General features: G+C 45.1%; 1 protein-coding gene across 3 annotated transcripts in view; it reads right to left on the minus strand.

The window, feature by feature from the left end:
- Positions 1 to 6: 6 nt before the first annotated feature.
- LOC135460380 (transportin-1-like) overlaps positions 7 to 20,352 on the minus strand; it is a 172,581-nt gene continuing 152,235 nt past the window's right edge. For all 3 annotated transcript variants that reach the window (XM_064737177.1, XM_064737179.1, XM_064737180.1), the window contains one exon: positions 7 to 517. The gene's annotated coding sequence lies outside the window, so the exon portion shown is untranslated. The remainder of the gene's footprint in view (positions 518 to 20,352) is intronic.

Here is a 20,352-nt window from a genome sequence, read left to right on the forward strand (position 1 = left end):
TTTTAACTGTACTAATTTAATTTCAGTTATTCATTAACATGCAAATTATCTAGGAGTCCCAATAAACAGGATGAAATAATGTAGAAAATCCTTACTTTAAAAAAACATTTTAAAAAAGGAAAGCCTTTTACTGTCTGTGACCTCAATTTGTAGGTTTCCTTTATTGTGCGTAAAATAGTTTTTCTCTTTATGTATCCCTATGGTTCAATTATATGGTTCTTATTTTGGTACAATTCCCCACAATAATCCAGAATGTGCTGTTTTGTTAATAGACATTTTTTCTTCTTCACATCCAGTGCAGAGTTGTAACAGGAGACTATTTCCACCGACAAAGGCTCCAGATGTTAAAACATTTCCCAACATCGACTTAATACAGTGACAGCAACACTTCCCTCCCACCCATCCCAGTAGGGTTGGGACTGTACTGTATTCCCTACTGGTTCACCCTTCCCCCCAGTAAAGGGTAACATTTTCCCTGGGTGCAGAGTCTCCCTCATAGTCTCCCAGACTGAAGGACCTGTAAAAGGAAAAGATAGAGGTATAGTTACATCTTATCTTGAACCTTAACTGACAGATCAGTGCATAAACAAAAAGCTTTTTGCCTTTTTTAAGGGGTAGGTACCAACCTTTAATGCAAAAACAAATTTAAGCCTAGATTTTCCCTTTTAAGAAAAGAGCCCATTTGTACCAAATAAATTCATTAAACAACACCATTTACTTTAAAGCTAGACTGACAATTCCACTATTGTGGCTCAGATTTAAGATAAAAGCAGTCCTATATATTCTAACAAGCTTGTGCCTTTTTAGTACAAGATTACGAAGTGATGTGGTGGTTTTGTATGAGAGGCATTTAGAGAAGTGATGCAAAGCTTGCTGCCACAAGGAAGCTGTACACGCCTCTGTGAAAAACACATGTTAAAGACGAAAGAAACCCGAGAACTTTCTCTTTCCTTTCCATCTGGCAACCAGGTAATACGGCCAGCCCAGCCCCTGTCTCGGTCTGGCTGAGGCTGGACAGGCCCTGCCCTGGGGTGCGCGCTGCTCCCCCCCCCCCCCCCCCCCCCCCCCCCAACAGCTGCTGGACTGGGCCGGGCCATGGCTCTGATTTCTAACTTCTTGCTACTGGGCCCTGCCCCTCCGCCAGCCCGGGGCCAAGCTGAGTCTGACGGCCCCCAGGAACAGCCCGGGGCCGGGGCAGCTCGGCCAAAATTCCACCACCGTTGAGACTCATCCACAATGTGAAAAATGCGTATTTTATGATTGACTTTTCGCAAATATTAAAATGAATATTATATGTGTTGTATTAGAAAGTAATGCTGTATTAATTCTCTTAAGTAGTGTGGTAAATATAGTTTAAGGTTATAAAAAAATGTTAAAATAGAAAATATGCTAAGTAGGATGTTTTGTTTAACAAAAAGGACTTGCAGTGAGATAGCCACCACAGGACACCTAAAATCTTTCAGAGAAAAAGAATTTTTGCCCTCTTATCAGAAGAAACGAACTTCTTCCTGCCTCGAAGGTGCTGTTAAGATTCAGAGGAAGAAGTTGACACTGACCAGACAGAATCCTGTATTTGAATGGAATTCATGCATCATGTATGAGGTGTATAAATATGCAACAAGCTATTGTTTTTAAGGGTTAATCCTCTGTTAACGGGTGTCCTTTTTCGGGCTCATGATGCCCTGAAAAAGGTACCCGGACGTCCGTAACTCTTTGTTTCTATTGTCTCATATTGTCTTAATTCAAGTTGTCCAAATTATTATTACTCTAATTGTATTATTATTTTCATAACCAATTTTTATTATTATTAAATTTTTAAAATTTTATAAACAAGTGATTGGCGTTTTTCACAATTATGGTAGCAGAGGAGGGTTAACACCTCGCTGCCGGTGCTTTCGGAGAGTCAGAGTTGGGAAGGCGCGCCCTGCCCTATTTGGCAGCCTCGCTCTGTTTCCCCTGGGGTGGCCGACAGATGCAGGTTACGATCGGTGGACAAAAGGAGTCAATAAAACAAAGACAAGGGAAAAAAGGCTCCCTACAACCGCAGTAATTGGCCCCCTAAGACTAGTAGAGCGCACGAAGAACCCGGGAAGGAAAAAGGATTGGTAAGTATTTCTCGGGGAGGCAGGTACGGGGGGATGAATGTGTGTGAATGAGAGGCGGGCTGGTTGTCCCAGACCTGCCAAGTGAGTGCTGGAATCTCCCATGCTGCGTTTCCGACTTTCCGCGAAGAAAGAGGCCAGTAAAGAGAAGAAGCGAGTGATAAGAGGAGTGAAAGAATCCCCCGGGGTAACTGGGACTGGGTCTCAGGGAGGGGTTGGACCCCTCAGAGGTAGGGAGCAATGTTTCCTAGCCCAATCCACTAGGAAAGAGGACAGGAGGGGCCCCTAAAAACCTGCTGGGTTGAGGGATTTTTATTCCAAGAGCATCCAAGAGCAGCATTGAGCAGAATTCTGTCGGGGTGAGGATATACCCAAGAACACTCAGGGTGGGACAACACAGCAAAAAAATTAAATGCCCAAGAGCATCTGGGGTTGTACCACACTGCTGGGTTGAGGGATATCTGATAGCACCGGGACTGGCCAGTAACACCTAAACTTGTAATAGGTGATGTGAAAGTAACAGGTACCTTACTGTTGTCTTGTTGTGTGTGTGAGAGTGAGTCACACACAAAGTCAGCCACAACTTCCCGGGCAGGTGGGAAGGGGGAGGCAGCGGAAAGAGGAGTGAGTGACCTGCACACCAGGCTAGTGTTCCTCGGGCAGGTGGGGCTTTAGCTGAAGGTTGTGTGTGACCTGCAAACCAAACTAGTGTTCCCCGGGCGTGTGATGGGGCCATAACTGAAGAGTGTGAAAGACATGCAGACAGCCTCTCATGGGATGGGCACCGGAGGCAACCAGAGTCAGGACCCTTCCAGGAGGCCTGGAGATACTGAGACCCCGGAGGCCAACCCCAAGGCAAGGGGGGCCACAGGGACCCGTGATTTTCTGCCGACAGGGATCCACTTTGTGTCTTGAGGGTGTGAAGGAATGTGTGAAAGTGAATGAGAAATAAAAGTGAGTGAATGTAGACGAATGAAAGTATAGGTAATGTGGATTGTGCATTTTAAGCCTTACCATATCTCCTTGGAGGGAGGTGTATTGTATTGAAAAGCAGTGTGAGAGAAGGGGTTTTCTGGGTGTAAGTAGTTGAAAGAAAAGTGGTATTTCAGTTGTTAGTAAAAAGTGAAAAACAGAAGCAGAGGACGAATAGATAGAATATTGAAAAATGAGACAGAAATCCAGTAAGGTGGATACAGGAAAGAAAAGCAGGAAAAAATTACCAACAGAAATTCCCCAAGATAGCCCTTTGGGAGTATGTTAGCAAACAGAAATACAACTCCTTGCAAAATACAGGGTATGCAGAAGTTGATGAGAAAAAACACGCAAACTTGTGAATTACATACTTTAAAAAGAGCATTAGAATATTTAACACAAAAGAAAGGAGTTATGTATTGATTCAAGGTATGCCTTTAGAGTAGCACATACCTTAAGAAAAATTTAAAAAGGGAGATTACTTAATTCAAGAGGAAAAGGATTAGTACCTGAGAAACTTATTTTAGAGGTTTTAGACACATTAAAATTACCTAAGAGAGATAGCTATAGTTCATATTAAGGGACACCAAAAGGTAAAGACCCCAGAAATAAGGGGAAATAATTTGGCAGATCAGGAAGCTAAAGACGCAGCAGAAAATGTAGCTGAAAGACTTAATATTAACTCCAAATGAGAAAAAAATGGAAATTACAAAGTTTAGGGAGGCAGAGAAAAAAGAATTAAACAAGATAGGTGGTGAACAAGATAAATCAGGGAAATAGAAACATCTTGATGGAAGACAATTAGATAATAAAATGCTTACTAGGTAATATTAGAAGACATGCATCAGAAAACCCAGTGGGATACTCAGGCTTTGTGTGATGATTTTAAGGAACTATGGGTGCATTAGGATTTTTGGAGTAGAAAAACAAGTAACTGAAAGATGTATAATTTGCCAAAGGATAAATAAAAGGGTGATGAGAAAAACAACATGAGAAGGTCGTGAGTAAGCTCGTCGACCATTTCAAAGTATCCAAGCAGAAGTTTGGATTTGTTAAGCTCTGGATTTATTTGTAAAAACCGTTTGATCTAGAAGAAAAAGAGTATACCACATGCTGGGGAGGGGGGAGGTTGTAAGGAAAATAACATTTTTGAAAGGCAATAAAAGAAAAACAGTAAAAGACTGGGAAGAAATTATTGCCTCATCCATTCCCGTTTGTTTCCCCACTCGTTCGCAGCTGCACCACCCCACCCCCCCAGCCCCTGTGCCGGCTCCGGCACAGTCCGTCTGCCTCAGTCCCGGCCGCCTGGCCCACGGCCGCTACGCTGGCCGCGCCGGGGGGGTGTGGGTCTGTCCTGCCGTGTGGACCGTGGTTACCGCGCTGACCGCACCGAGGGGGAGGTCCTGTCTGTCCCGTCTGTCCCATCCCCGGCTGCCCTGACTCTGGTCGGCTACCGCCGCTGCAGCCGGGGTCAATCGCCTGCTTTGTCTCTGCCGGATCAGCCACCGTGAGCCGTGTGGGGGCGATCCACGCTCCAGCTCGGCCTGCACCGGAACAGCCCCTCGGGCGATCCCGGCTGCAGACCCCACCTTTAGCGGACCGAGACTCGGAGTCATGCCGAGTTCCACCCGTCCTGCCCCGAGCCCCGTTCCCTTGGTAACCACAGCTCCGGCTATTCTGGGAAACTCTCTCTAAAGGAAGCACTTTATCGAAACACTAAAAGTTCAGTTAAAAGAAAGCCCTCTCCTGATTATTCCTAAGAATACAGGAGAAAGGCTATAGAAGATAAAAATCCAAAAAGAACGGGATAAAGGGATTGGTCTATTTCCATTAAGAGAGGTTTCCATAGGAGGGAGTGGACCGGCGTTTGTAAATGCTCCTTTGACTTCGTCTGAGGTCTGAAATTTTAAGAAATAAATGAAAGGGATATTTGGAGGATCCCATAGGCATAGCTGAACAATTAGACCAATTTTTAGGTCCAAACATTTACTCTTGAGAAGAGATGCAGTCTATAATGAAAATAATATTATGTCAGGAAGAAAGACAATTAATGAGAGCAGCTGGAATAAAAGCTTGGGAAAAAAGATAATCCGTAGGGACCCGCAGAGAAGACAAAATGCCATCTGTACCTCCTGAGTGCGGTCAAAATAATGTGGAGGGGAGTAAACACGTGAAGAATTATCGTAATTACATAATCAAGGGAATAAATAAGACAGCATATCAAAGGCGAAATGCAAAAAAAAAAAAAAAAAAGGTTTTTAAGGGACAGCATTTAGAGGGGAAAGAAGAAACTCCAACTAAATAGATAACCAAGCTTAAGAGAAATAGGAAAATGGCCCTAAGTAAGTGGAAGATCTGAAAATCTTTAAAGAGAGGGGCACAGAGGAGGAATAGGGAGGTCATAAGTTTTAATTTTTGGGGGGGGGGGCGGACAAATACCATCTGGAGCCTGTGATAACATTAAAAGTGGGTCCCCAAGAAGAAGAAGAATAGGAATTTGTAGTAGACACAGGGGCAGAAAGAACCTGCCTGTTAAATATTCCGAAAGGCTATAGTGTGAGCAAATGTGCAGTGAAAGTAACAGGGGCAAAAGGAAAAAGTTTTACATTTCTGGTCATTAAAGATGTGGTAATTGAGGGGGAAACTAAAATTTGGATGGGACATGTCTAATTGGTCCGAGGGGAAGGTAGCAATTTATTGGGGAGAGACTTACAAGTGCAATTAGGAATAGAGGTTATACCAGAAGATGAGAAAATGACAGCTAGAGTTTTAAAATTAGGCCAAGAAGATGAAGGAAAAAAAATCAACAAGGAAGTTTAGGCTGGGAAAGGAAACAGGGGAGGATTAAATATCGACCCCATAAGGGTTACAACTGAGAGAGAAGATTGTCCCATACGTGTACGTCAGTATCCTGTATCTTTAGAAAGACGGGAAGGTTTGAAGCCAGTAATAGAAGGACTAATAAAGGATGGGGCATTAGAACCTTGTATGCCTCCTCATAATACCCCTATTCTCCCAGTAAAGAAGTCTGATGGGAGTTATAGATTAGTACAAGATTTAAGGGAGGTTAAGAAAAGAACTCGGACTCGCTATCCAGTGGCACCAAATCCTTATACTCCTTATACTCCTCTAAGTAAGGTCCCACCCCAGCATCAGTGGTTTAGTGCGGTGGATCTTAAAGATGCTTTTTGGGCTTGCCCACTAGCCAAGGAGAGCCGAGATATTTTTGCCTTTGAATGGGAAGATCGAAAAAACGGGGAGAAAGCAGCAACTAAGATGGACAAAGTTACCACAGGGGTTTATGGAATTCCCAAACTTATTTGGGCAAGCTTTAGAAACAATACTACAAGATTTCCCTACTCCTCCTGGAATATAAATTATCCAATATGTGGATGATCTTTTATAATCTGGGGAAGCTGAAGTTGAAGTGAGAGAGGCTACTATACAATTTTTGAATTTTCTGGAATAAAAAAGGATTAAGGGTATCAAAAGGGAAACTGTAATTTGTAGAACCAGAGGTAAAATATCTTAGGCACTTACTAAATAAAGGTAGCTGGAAACTCAACCATGAGAGAATTGCAGGAATTTTATCCCTTCTGCCTCTCTCTTCAAAGAGATAATCTTGGGATTATTGAAATATTATAGATTATGGATTGAGGGGTACACACAGGTAGTAAAATTTGTGTATGAAAAATTGACAGAGGGAGATGATATAAAATGGACCAGGGAAGATATTGTTAAATTTAAAAAGTTGAAGTCAAAACTAGCCTAAGTACCAGCTTTAAGCTTACCTTTATTAGAAAAATCCTTTATCATTTATCCATAAATACAGAAAATGGAGTAGCTCATAAAATTTTAATTCAGGAGTGAGGAGGAGTAAAAAACCTAGTAGCTTATATATCAAAGATGTTAGACCCAGTAAGCCACAGCTAGCCAGTATGTATTTAAGTTATAACAGCTACTGCAATCCTAGTAAAAGAAAGTTGCAAGCTTACTTTTGGAAGTAAACTAGTTGTGTACACCCCGTACTGTCTGAGGTGTGTTGAATAAAAAAAAAAAAGAAGAAAGTAAGAAGAGACGTAATAGAGACGGTGAAGTAGGGGGGTGGTTAGCAGACTCTGGAATGTTGGAATGTGGAGTGATGACATCTTGGTGTGAGAAGAGAGCAGAAGTGTGAATGCGGGTGTTTTGCATGAAAGGCAGGGAAGTGTCTTAACACATGGTTGTTAAGAGCTGAATGGGGGTCCAGAAAGGGTTTAGCAGAACAGGCCCTCCTTGAAGGGAAAAGAGGATAAGTTGACTAAAGAAAGAAAATGAATATCAGGAGCACCTGAGAACGCCAAGTTGGGGGTTGTCAAGGTTGGGAGGTGTCTGACCCAGGAGCAGTGAGGCCTCGGGGTCTGCGACATGGACCGATTCATGGAGGTGACCCGGTGGCGGTGCTGGGAGCAGATGACACGGGTTTGCTGGCCAGGAGTGGGCCGGCGTCGTGGCGGAACTGCCGGGGTAGCTCCTAGACTGTCGGGATCCCGAGTCCAGGATGGCAGCGTCGGCCCTCGTAAATGGGTCGAGAGAGAGAGAGAGAAAGAAAGAAGGAAAGAGAGAGAGAGAGAAGAAGAGAGAGATAGGGGGCAAAAGAGACGCAAGGTATGTCCCCAGGGTCTCCATGCCCGTGGCTGTTCTCCCCTGCTCCGACCAGCCAGGGCCCTGCAGTGAAATGGCAGCGCCGGGGGAAGGGTGAAAAACAGCAGCATTGAAAGAAAGGCTGTGAAAAGAGGGGGAGGGGGCGAGCACTAAAAGATAAAATCAAAGCAGAGATTGCTGACTCTCCAAACCTCACAAAATGGTTTGTTTTTCTTAAGTAAGAAGTTTTTGTTTTGTTTGCTGTTAAAAAAGAAGGTTTTTTTCCTGAAGAATGGGTTTGTAAGGCTAAAACAATTAAATGCTGCCCAAAAAGTAAAAAGCAATAGATGTGATACTGAAAGAGAGATTTTTGGAATGCACTTGAGTTAGCAATACGAATTAAGCATTTAAAGTTTAGCCTGTAGAATGGTGTTGAATTTTAACCCTTCTACTTAAGAAATCCCTGCCATGGTACAAAGGGCATAGGAAATGCAAAATTCTGAAGCTTCTTGCATAAAGAACAATACCAGAGGAGACTAAGGGACACAAAGAACCCAGATAAAGGAGCTCCTCTGGCTCCAAGCTAATCAAAGCCACAGATGTACTCACATAAGCACCAAGAGACCAAGGGCGCACGCGCAAAGGTACAAGTTCAAAAGTTCAGCCAGGAGGAAGACCACAACCTTCAGCCTCAGAGACCGCCAAAAGACCCCCGTGCGACCACCACAGCAAACCACGCATGCCCAGGAAGGCATGGAACTATTTAGCATACGAGGCGAGGACAGGGTGGGGCAGGGGTTGAATATGCATGAAAAAGTGGTGCAATCTATTGCATATGGAACACCTTTGTGAACAAAGATGTGGGTCAGACTGAAGCTCGGAGCACAAGTTTTTCATGAGAGCTATCTCGCCTGGGCCGGGCGCCGACATACATACCCACTTCATAACTATCTCTGGTTATGGAGTCTATTTATTCCGCGTATCGCTTCAATACATCTCGTGTTAAAATCAGTCTGGCCTTTTTTATTTAACTAACTGTAACTCACAGTAAGAAGAATTTGCCTCTGCAGCTATTAGCACAGCTGGCTGCTGTGGAGAAAGCTTTTAGCTAAACCCAGAAAGTTTGGAAGAAAAACGAATGGTAAAAGTTAATGCAGTATTATCTTTCTTTTATTACTATGCTATTAAGAAGTCCTTTCCAGGTACTACTGAAGCAACAATCCAAATTGTGGAAAGAGGCTGAATTCATGGGAACAGAATCAAAGGACTTGTGAAAGAACCTGAGGAATGGACTATCACATTTAAACCGGGTGATTCCGAACTGACTTTCCAATGGGGACTGAGTGGTAATGGTTTGGGAAAACCCAAATGATCCAAGAAATGTACAAAGAATAACACTGAATTAAGAAATAAGATAACACTTATATCCCTGGTTTCAAGCACTGCCTGAATAAAACATCTCCTTGGGGGAGGAATACTTCAGACAGAGGGGTCAAGACTGTTTTTGTATTCTGACCTTAGCCAGTGAATTGTACAGGGGAGAAGGGAAATTACCATTTCCATCAGTACCATACTGTAAACTTTAATCGATTCATTCCAATACTGGACATGCTAGCTGAGTTATAAGTGAATGTTTAAATTGTGGGAATAATTAGTATTGCAGTTCACAAATTTTATGCTCTTCTTGCGAGAAGTGTTAAAGTAATAACTTTGTTTTGTGGATAGGAATTATTAGTGCCTGTTAAATGAGAGATACCTGAGGAACAGTAGGACACCACAGTTAAAGCGTGTCAAAAACAATTTGCCTGGAAATTAGATAAGAGAATGTGACAAGGAAATAGAGGCCAAGACCAGATTGGCCTCTATATTCACCACCAAGAAGATCAAATACACCTGCTGTGGGTTGCAACCTCACAGGCATGGGAGGTGGGAGTATAACCCATACTTCACCTCTGTTAGTCCTGTTTCTGGCACTCATTTGTTGTCTTTTCCCTTTCAGGATACCAGCAAGATTGTGTCACAAATGCTACAGAAAGCATCACATGGAAAGAAACCAAAGTTCCTCTTTTATTACACACACCCATGTCAACAGCCACTGTTATAACCCATCCAAATTAAGAACCTGTAGGCAAAATGGAGAAAATTATTGGGTTACAAGAAATTTAGGAAAAAGTGGTAATAGATTTGGAATTGAATGTCCAAAAGAAGAGAGATGGATTTGTTTTACATTTAATCTTAAAAGATACGTTTCAAGATTCAGTAAAAAAACAAATAGTAAATAAAAAGGTAAAACCAGCACAGCAATTTAACTCTGTATTGACTCCAAAATATATGTTGAATCGTATTACGGGACTCCAAGCAGTTATAGAAATGATAACAAATAAAGCTGCCCAGGCATTAGAGTTAATATCAAGTCAGCAAAGCCAAACAAAAACTGTAGTGTATCAGAATAGGTTGGCTTTAGACTATTTATTGGCTAAAAAAGGGGGTGTTTGTGGAAAGTTTAATATATCAGATTGTTGAAAATTGATGACCACAGAAAAGTCATTCTAGAAAAAGCAAAAGAAATCAAAGAAGGCATATATATATATATGCATATAATAACCCAGGTACCAGTCCAAAAATTAGAAAACAATGTTAAAACCTAGCTGATGGTGTAATGTATTAGAAGAAATTAAGATCTTTCATTTTATGTGTTACAACTATTTTTGTATTTCTTCCTTGTGTAATCCCCTATTTTATTTTGCCAGCATAGTCAAGAAGATGCAAGTAGACAAGAGATATTGCTCAAACCAAATAATTTGCAAATAATAAGAGTGGGGATTGTGAAAAATACATGTATTTTATGATTGGCTTTTTGCAAATATTAAAATGAATATTATATGTGTTGTGTTAGAAAGTAATGCTGTATTAATTCTCTTAAGTGCTGTGTTAAATACAGTTTTAGGTTATAAAAATTGTTAAAATAGAAACAATGCTATGTAGGATACCTTTTTTCCTAAAGAAAAGACTCACACTGTGATAGCAGTCACAGGACACATAAATCTTTCAGAGAAAGGGAATTTATTGCTCCATTATCAGGAGAAATGAACTTTTTCCTGCCTCGCACAGCCAGGATGACGCCTGTAGGCTAAGAGAAAGAAGTTGACACTGACCAGACAGAATCCTGTATTTGAATGGAATTTATGCATCATGTATGAAGTGTATGACTATGGAACAGGCCATTGCTTTTAAGGGTTAATCCTTTGTTAACGGGTGTCCTTTTTTGGGCTCATGTTGCCCTGAAAAAGGTACCTGGACATCCCTAACTCTTTGTCTCTTTTGTCTCATATTGTCCTAAATCAAATTGTCCAAATTATTATTACTCTAATTGCATTACTATTTTCATAAATGTTATGAACAAAAATTCGGTTAATATTTTTTTTGTGAGAAAGAGTTACAGGGAGGCAGCCAGATCTCTGTCCCTGTTGTGGTGTGTTGCAATATCCGGTTTTACCTTCTCCCTTCCCCCTCGCCCCTCGCTGAGTGTGCCCTGTCAATCAGGCTAACATACCAGCAAGGCGTCGTGTGATAGGTGTCCCTAGTCCCTTGAGACCCTGCCCCTTCACCTGGTTGGTGGCTCACCTGTCCCCTCCCCTTCCCCTGTCCTGAGCTTAAAATGTTAATGAGACCATGCGGCCTCATTCTGTTAGCAGCAGTGGCTCGGTGCAGACATCTCTGTACCCATGGATAAAACATCTGGCAACCTTCTAGCAGAATCCACTCCCTTTCTCTCCACCATTGCCAGAAGCTCTCTCTCCTGAGGTAAATGCAGTCCTGACAGCCTGGATTTGCCCCGCTGCACTCTCCAGCAGCCAAGGTATCTCTGGGGTAAAACACCGCAGTGCTGCCTTTGGCCCAGCAGCGAAGGTCAGAACTGGCCCAGGCATCATCTAACTGGTTATATTGGGATTCATATTCCAATATATTGGCGTCCCTGAGGCGGGCAAAGTGACTCTGCAGCCCTAAAACGGACTCGCAGTTCCTCAGAGAAGTTTCTGCCAGCCGTGCATCCAGCTGAAAGGAGCCTGGCTTCAAGACTCCCAGCTAGAGACTTTGGGAATACTCCCAGAAAAAGTTTCGTGGACTGTTCGGCACCTTCTGGAAAGCCCAGCTTCATTGTGGTGAGCAGATTTCCAGAGGAAGAAAAGGGGAGCCTCTCTTACACCCAGAGAGAGGTCCTTTTCCGGTGGAGACCTGCCTGCCTAGACCCAGCCTTACAGCTTCCATTTCACGTGAGTATCTCTGCTTTCGGTATAGCAGAAGCTCAAAAACAGACTCTGCCGTGAGTTCTATTCCTTTTTGCCTTTGCATTTTTGGCTGCGCAGCCCCACAGACAAGAATTCATAGCGTTCTAGCTTTATTTTCTGCGCGTGTTTCACTGTCTTTTAAAATTCACGCTGGAGCGGCCCCGGCTCAGTAGCGTGCTCAGACACGTGTTAGGAGATTGTCTTTCTCTTTCTCTTTGCGGGGGAAGGGGGGGGCTCTCTTTCCACGTGGCCGGGGGACCTGCGGGGTCGGGAGTGCTCTTTGCACACGCGGTTGTGGGGGGGGGGCCCAGTTTCGGCTGCCACGTGGAGTGGCTGCTCTCTCTGCTCCGCGGGGAGGCTGCATTCCACGGCGGGAGAGGCTTTGTGTCTGCCTCAGCTCGGCAGGGCGTGCCCTGCTGCTGCTGCCCGGGAATTTTAAAAGCAATATATACAGCTGCATTGTGAAGCTATTGACTGCTCGTTATCGCTTTCTATCTGTGGTTTTTTTAGAAATTGGTAGCTGATTTTAGCTTTGTTTTTGGTCAGGCGGGATTAAGTACTTTGCTTTTTACATCTAACATGGGTTCCAAACTTAGCATTGTACAAATGGGAGTGTATCATAATATTGTTAGCATTTTAGTCAAGAGTAATGTGAAATTCTCTAAAGGGAAATTGAAACAGTTTATAAGATGGCTTTTTCTGCAGTTCCCAAACATTTCCCCTGAAGAAATCCACAATATTCAATTCTGGGATAAAGTTGGGAATGAATTGATAACCTTAGGACAATCTGGCAAATCACCCTCAGCTAAATTTGTGTTCTGGAGTTTACAAATTCGAACAGCATTGCTCAAACAAAAGGAAATGGAGAAAAAGCCAAATGTAAAGCCATGTACCTCTGCTCTCCCTGTTCCTCCCTCTCCCTCTAAAACCCCTAAACCTCTTTCCCCAAAACTTGGTATTTTAAAGAGTGCAAACTCATTGGGAAGTCGGCTCCCAGAGTGTGCAAGAATACCTGAGTTGTTTTGTTCACAAAGCCCTGGCCAGGCTGCGTGTCTTTCCCAATCCCCTGTATCCCCTCCTCTAAAACCCCGAGCACGTGTTAGCTTTTCGGAGAGCAGTGATGTCCAAAATGGCCCCCAGTCCCTAGGGGGTGCACAAGATGGTGGATGCCACGTGGCATCTTCCCAAACCTGGTCTTCTTCTTCCCAAAATCCTCTTAAGCATCCCAAAATTCCTGCCCCATCCCCCTCTCCTCCTGTTCCTCGTGACACCTTTTCCCCTCCCCCTGCCTTTCCTGCAGTACCCTCAGCTCCGCCTCTCTACTCCTCCCAGGGGGCGTCTGCTGACGTGATGTCACCAGGTGACCCCGCCCCCTGTTCCCACGGTATCCCCGCCCCCTGCCAGCCCCTTGACCCCGCCCCCTGTTCCCACGGTATCCCCGCCCCTTGCCGGCTCCCTTTCCCCGCCCCCTCCCCGGGTTCCCACGGTGGGGACACACCCACTGCCTGTCCCCAAACCTGTAGCTGTCATCCCAATGCTTCTGATTCTGGGGATACAGAGCAGGGGACAGCAGACCCAATGCATGGTGCCATGTTGTCACTAGCTCCTGTTACGTTTCAGCCTGCAGCTCAAGCAGGAGCAGCCCCAACTGCTAATTGGAGTTCTTTTGGACGACAATTGATTAAAGAGATCTGTAAATCTCATAAAGAATATGGTCCACACAGTCCATATTTCCGTGGCCTTTTAAATTCTGAATTAAGTAGGACTGTTGTGGTTCCACATGATTTAAAACAACTTTTTTCATGTCTCATGACATCCACGGAATTCAAATTATGGGAATCAGCATTGAAACAACTGCTAAAAGATGGTCTCCCAGGCTTACAGGCTGATCCAAACACAGCAAAGGACAACAATGGTAGCCCTATTACCCTTGAGCACCTCTGTGGTGAGGGTCAATGGTCTTCTCCCTCAGACCAAGCTGCTGCAATACCTGCAGAAACACCTGAGAAAGTAAAAGAAGCAGCTGAAAAAGCATTCTTTTCCCTCCAACCTGAGGGGCCCTTTGAGCCCTATAGTAAAATCAAACAACTACCATCAGAGCCTTTTTTGAAATTTGTAGAAAGGCTAACTAGAGCCATTGAAATACAGGTTAAAAAGGAAAATGCTAGGGAAGCAATTTTAGAAGAAATAGCGTTTACAAATGCAAATAAACAGTGTCGAGCGGCAATCCTGAGCCTTCCTATGGAACCTTCCCCTACATTAAAAGATATGCTTCAGGTCTGTAACAGGAAAGTGCCTCTGATGACTGTGGCTGAAGACACCAGACCAAGGCTGCTGCCAAGACCACTTCAGCGTGTCGCTGTTGCCAGCCCTGCAGCTTCTCTCTCAGCACAGCAGTACCCTGGGCAGCAGCGGAGACCAGCAATGGTTGAGCCCACTAAACCATGCCTGCTTTGTAATAACCTAGGACACTGGAGTAACCAGTGCCCCCTGAAAAAGGAATTTGATCAATTTAGAAATGGCAGGGGAGGAGAACTACAAGCCCTCCCTGGGGGTCAACAACAAAAAAATGAAGAATAAAGCTCCAGCCTGCCAGGCGTGCAGACATAAAAGAAGCAGGCCAAGAGAATAAGGGTAGCAAAACAAATCAAGCGCGCAATAATATTAACATTTGTGTAAGTGAAGCAGGTGCTTCAAAGACCAAGTCTGCTGGTCCACTGTTGAAAGTGAAACAAAATAACCTTTGTTATGATTTAAGTGATTCTGTATTAACCGCATCTTCTGTCAATGAGCCTTACAGGTTGCAGCTGACAGAGTCACTCCACCTGAAGGACACTGACTGGCATTTTGTCTCTGTAAATCCTGAACAGAAGGGTACTTGGAACCAAATTCGTTGTAAGTACATCATCACTGGGGACAAAAACACACCACAAGAGATCGAAATTGCTCCGGGAATGACAACATCAGATCCCAAGCAATTTGTTCTCAGCCTGCACTGTTTCCACCCACCCCTGTTTCTTCCCAAGGGACAAATTGTTGCTCAAGCTATCCCTGTGCCATCTTTACCTGAAAATATCGAAAAACAAGGGCCCACAGTCGCCCGGGTCCAAGTTATTGGGACAGATAAACCCAAATTGTGGTGCAATGTCAGTGGGGATGGGGAGTCTAAACGCATTGAGATGCTTGTAGACACAGGTGCAGACTGCACAGTGATTCCAGTACAAGACTGGCCAGCACACTGGCCTTTACAAAATGTTGCTGGTCACCTTCGAGGTGTAAGAGGTCTGCAATTGGCAAGGCAATCCAAAAGCATTATTCAATTCGAGGGTCCAAACGGACAGTTGGCAAATATCCGTCCATTTGTGTTAGATTATTCAGAACCTTTGTTAGGGAGAGATTTAATGGCCCAGTGGGGTGTCACAATTGATATTCCAGACTCTCCACAGCATTTTTGTGCAGCAGTCATTGAACAACAGCGCCCCACCCAAAAACTTATGTGGAAAACAGACGAACCAGTTGATGTGAAACAGTGGCCACTCAGTAAACAAAAAATAAAGGTGCTTGAGGAACTAGTACAAGAGCAACTAAGAAAGGGCCACATTGTGGAGACCATGTCCCCGTGGAACTCTCCAGTGTTTGTCATCCAAAAAGCTGACAAAAAGAGGTGGCGACTCCTCTGTGACCTCCGACAAATTAATAATGTAGTTGAAGATATGGGTTCTCCCCAACCTGGTATGCCATCCCCAACAATGCTTCCCCAAGATTGGAAATTAGCTGTTATTGATATTAAAGATTGTTTTTTCCAAATCCCATTGCACCCTGATGATGCACCGCGTTTGGCATTCTCTGTCCCTTCTATCAATTCAGAAGCTCCTATGAAAAGGTACCATTGGACCGTTCTTCCTCAGGGATTAAAGGTATCTCCAGCTATCTGCCAGTGGTATGTCTCTTCCTTGCTTTCCCCAGTGCGTGCAGCCGCAGAGAAGGCCATCATCTATCATTATATGGATGATATCCTTGTGTGTGCCCCCAATGATGATTTACTAACACATGCGCTTGACCTAACGATCGATGCATTGATTGTTGCAGGGTTCGAGCTCCAGGAAAAGAAAATTCAAAAGATGCCACCTTGGAAGTATTTGGGCTTAGAAATTGGAAATAGAACCATTGTTCCTCAAAAACTAGAAATCAATCCAAGGATCAAGACCCTTGCGGATGTCCACAAGTTGTGTTGGTCTTTGAATTGGGTAAGACCATGGCTTGGTCTGACTAATGAAGACCTTGCCCCTCTTTTCAATTTATTGAAAGGGGGAGAAGACCCAGGTGCTCCTAGGTCTATTACCCCAGAGGCACGGAAAGCTCTAGAAAAGGTTCAGATTGCAATGTCCACAAGACAGGCCCACCGATGCCGGCCTGATCTGCCATTCAAATTAATCATCCTAGGTAAGTTGCCACACCTCCATGGAATTATTTTCCAGTGGGAGGAAAAACAAACACCTAAGGCAAAGGACACACCAAAAAAGGACCGGGACCAGAGGGACTCTCTCTTGATCATAGAATGGGTTTTCCTCAGTCACAAAAGGTCCAAGAGACTGACAAAGCCTCAGGAGCTGGTAGCAGAACTGATCCGGAAAGCAAGGACCCGGATCAGGGAGTTAGCAGGATGTGATTTTAAGTGCATTCACATTCCAGTTGAGTTAAAATCAGGTCAAAATACTATGAAAATACTGGAACAATTGTTTCAAGAAAATGAAGTGTTGCAGTTTGCTCTGGATTCCTACTCAGGACAATTTTGGGTAGCACGGCCCGCTTGCAAATTGTTTGAACAAGATGTTCAATTTACTTTAAAATTAAGAACTGCTCTAAGTAGGAGACCTTTAAAAAGGGCTCTGACTGTCTTTACAGATGCGTCCGGGAGGTCCCACAAGTCCGTTATGACTTGGAAGGATCCTCAAACCCAGCAGTTGGAGACCGACGTTGCTGAGGTGGAAGGTTCACCTCAGGTTGCTGAATTGGCTGCGGTTGTTAGGGCTTTTGAAAGGTTCTCAGAACCATTTAATCTGATTACAGACTCTGCGTACGTGGCAGGAGTAGTATCCAGAGCAGATCAAGCAATACTGCAAGATGTATCTACCATCGCACTTTTTGAATTGCTTTCCAAACTGGTAAAGTTAGTCACTCACCGAGAGCAACCCTTTTATGTGATGCATGTCAGGTCACACACTGACTTGCCAGGGTTTATCGCTGAAGGCAACAGAAGGGCAGATGCTCTTGCTGCATCTGCAGTGATGGCTGCTCTCCCAAATGTTTTTGAACAGGCAAAAATCAGCCACCAGCTTTTCCACCAAAATGCACCTGGCCTGGTTCGCCAGTTTAACATCACTCGCGAACAGGCCAAAGCGATTGTGGCCACATGTCCAAATTGCCAACAACATGCACTCCCTACATTGAGTACGGGAGCAAACCCAAGGGGACTGAACAGTTGTGAACTGTGGCAAACAGATGTGACACACATACAGGCTTTTGGACGGCAGAAATATGTTCATGTTAGTGTAGATACCTTTTCTGGAGCGGTCTATGCTTCTGCCCACACAGGAGAGTCATCTATTGATGCTATTAAGCACCTCTTACAGGCTTTTTCTTTCATGGGCATCCCCAAGGAGCTGAAAACTGATAATGGGCCTGCTTGTAAATCCAAGGAATTCGGGTGCTTCCTGCAGCAATGGGGAGTAGAGCACAAAACTGGCATCCCCTACTCCCCTACAGGTCAAGCCATTGTAGAAAGAACTCACCGTGATATAAAAAGGGTCCTGGACCAGCAACAAATGGTTCTGAAAGTAGAACCTCCCTACATCCGGTTATCCAGGGCACTATTCACAATCAATTTTCTGAATTGTTCTTTTGACAGCCTGAACCCACCCATCCTACGCCACTTTGGGGGGAGCAGTCACAAGTTGATAAAAGAAAAACCTCCGGTTTTAGTAAAGGACCCTGAGACTTGGAAAATAGTGGGACCTTACAAATTGGTTACTTGGGGACGTGGATACGCCTGTGTGTCCACCCCCTCTGGTTTAAGGTGGGTTCCTTCCAAATGGGTAAAGCCCTATGTTCCCAAAGTCTCAGAGAAATCTGCAGAAGCACCCCAGGTTGCTCACGCTGCCTGGAGAAGAAAACGCCGCGTGTGTTCTCTGGAGGAAATTCCATTTAAGCCTCCTATCTGGAATAGCTTGTAATATATGTCTGTCTCAAGTTCCTTGTACCAGTTTAGATCCCACTGTTCGTGTGAAGCCTCGAGATGCCATGAGACCGAGCCTGCTTCTCGTTCTACTCGTGATCATCCCACCTGCGATCTCCTACTGCAGCCCAAACCACATATGGACTGCCTTGACAAAGGCTCTCAGACATCAACAGAGAAACTGACAATGGGCTGAATGGACTTTTCAATGGCTGGGGACTCTCGGGCTGGTTGGGATCTACTCTGAAAACTGTAATTTTAGTGCTGTTTATTTTAGTTGTAGTTATTGTAGTTTTTAGCATTGTTTTTGGAGTAATCAGACGCATGGTTCTCAAGTTAATCTCAAGCTCATCTCCCCCTCCTGAGGTCTACCATTTGGAAGCCCTCAGTGCTCCAGTGGATGACCTGGAAGCCTCAGTAGAATCATTCTGCACCATAAACACAGTCTTCTTCTTTTTAAACAAAACTAGGGGGAGATGTTGTGGTGTGTTGCAATATCCGGTTTTACCTTCTCCCTTCCCCCTCGCCCCTCGCTGAGTGTGCCCTGTCAATCAGGCTAACATACCAGCAAGGCGTCATGTGATAGGTGTCCCTAGTCCCTTGAGACCCTGCCCCTTCACCTGGTTGGTGGCTCACCTGTCCCCTCCCCTTCCCCTGTCCTGAGCTTAAAATGTTAATGAGACCATGCGGCCTCATTCTGTTAGCAGCAGTGGCTCGGTGCAGACATCTCTGTACCCATGGATAAAACATCTGGCAACCTTCTAGCAGAATCCACTCCCCTTCTCTCCACCATCGCCAGAAGCTCTCTCTCCTGAGGTAAACGCAGTCCTGACAGCCTGGATTTGCCCCGCTGCACTCTCCAGCAGCCAAGGTATCTCTGGGGTAAAACACCGCAGTGCTGCCTTTGGCCCAGCAGCGAAGGTCAGAACTGGCCCAGGCATCATCTAACTGGTTATATTGGGATTCATATTCCAATATGTCCCTGCTGGGGTTCTGCGTGCTTTGTTATTGTAATCACGGGTTGTTGTAGCTTATCTCCCCTTTTGTATTAGTAAAAGCCCTGGCTAGGGTGAGGTAATGGCCCTTCCTCGAGGCTGTGTTCTTTTCCTTGCATAGTGAAGACACCTGAGAGGGTGGGGGGGGTTATGCAAAGTGACTCCAGGACCAGCATGCTTTTTGGGACCCCGATTCCAAATGCACCAAGAAAACCCTAAAAACAACGAGCCACCTAAGAGTTGAGAGACTGGAGTGATGTCTAGACATGAGGAGCCGAGTGCTGAGCCTGCAGAGATGCAGAGTCCCTCTCGCCCTGACCATGGGAGTCGTCCCTGGCAGTGAGACTGGGCCGACGAGGCTGAGAGGACCAAGATCTGATGGGGACACCACGCCCTAAAGGCTCCCACGAGGACCGGAGTCCCCAGCTCTGCCCCTAGTAGACAGAGCTGCGCATATCCTCCTCCTCTGAGTCGCCCTGGGAGACACGACGGGGACTGCAGCCCTGCCGAGCCACCCAATTCTGAGCTGACCACTTTTAATAAAGGCATTAAAAAGGAGAAGAAGTCACCTGGCCCTGTTTATTTCAGCTGGGGCGCTCATCCGGGATAGCCATGCCGCAAGAAGACTCAAGACTCGCCATCTTGGAACTTCAGGACAGCTGGCTACTAGGACCAGAGAGATCGGCTCAGGACCAGCGACGCAGAGGACCACCGGAGCACCGGACTGGTGAGAAACCCGGTGGTGGGAGCGGGAGACGTGCGCATGTGTGTGTGAATGAGACGAAGGCCGGCAGCCGGACCTTCGAAGTGAGAGCGGACCCCTTAGTACCGCATTTCCGGACTCCTGCGAAGGGGCCGGCCAGAAACAGGGGAAAGCGAGTGAAATTAGCGTGACTGAGCCGTCTCTCAAGGGGGAATAAAGCCCCCCCCCCCCCCGGGCGTGCGGAGGGAATATTTGTATGAGTGGCACGCACCCAAAATAGGTCCTGACAGAGGGAAGTCAGGCAGATTTGTCAGTCCCGAGAAGGATTCGGGTAGCAGTTGTAAGTCTCGAGAAGGATTCGCGTAAGATTTGTCAGTCCCGAGAAGGATTCGGGTAGCTCACAAGCCCTGCAGGCAAAAGTAAGTCCTGGCAC

Source organism: Zonotrichia leucophrys, unplaced genomic scaffold (assembly GCF_028769735.1).
Source record: "Zonotrichia leucophrys gambelii isolate GWCS_2022_RI unplaced genomic scaffold, RI_Zleu_2.0 Scaffold_36_1286893, whole genome shotgun sequence".
NCBI lineage: Eukaryota > Metazoa > Chordata > Aves > Passeriformes > Passerellidae > Zonotrichia > Zonotrichia leucophrys.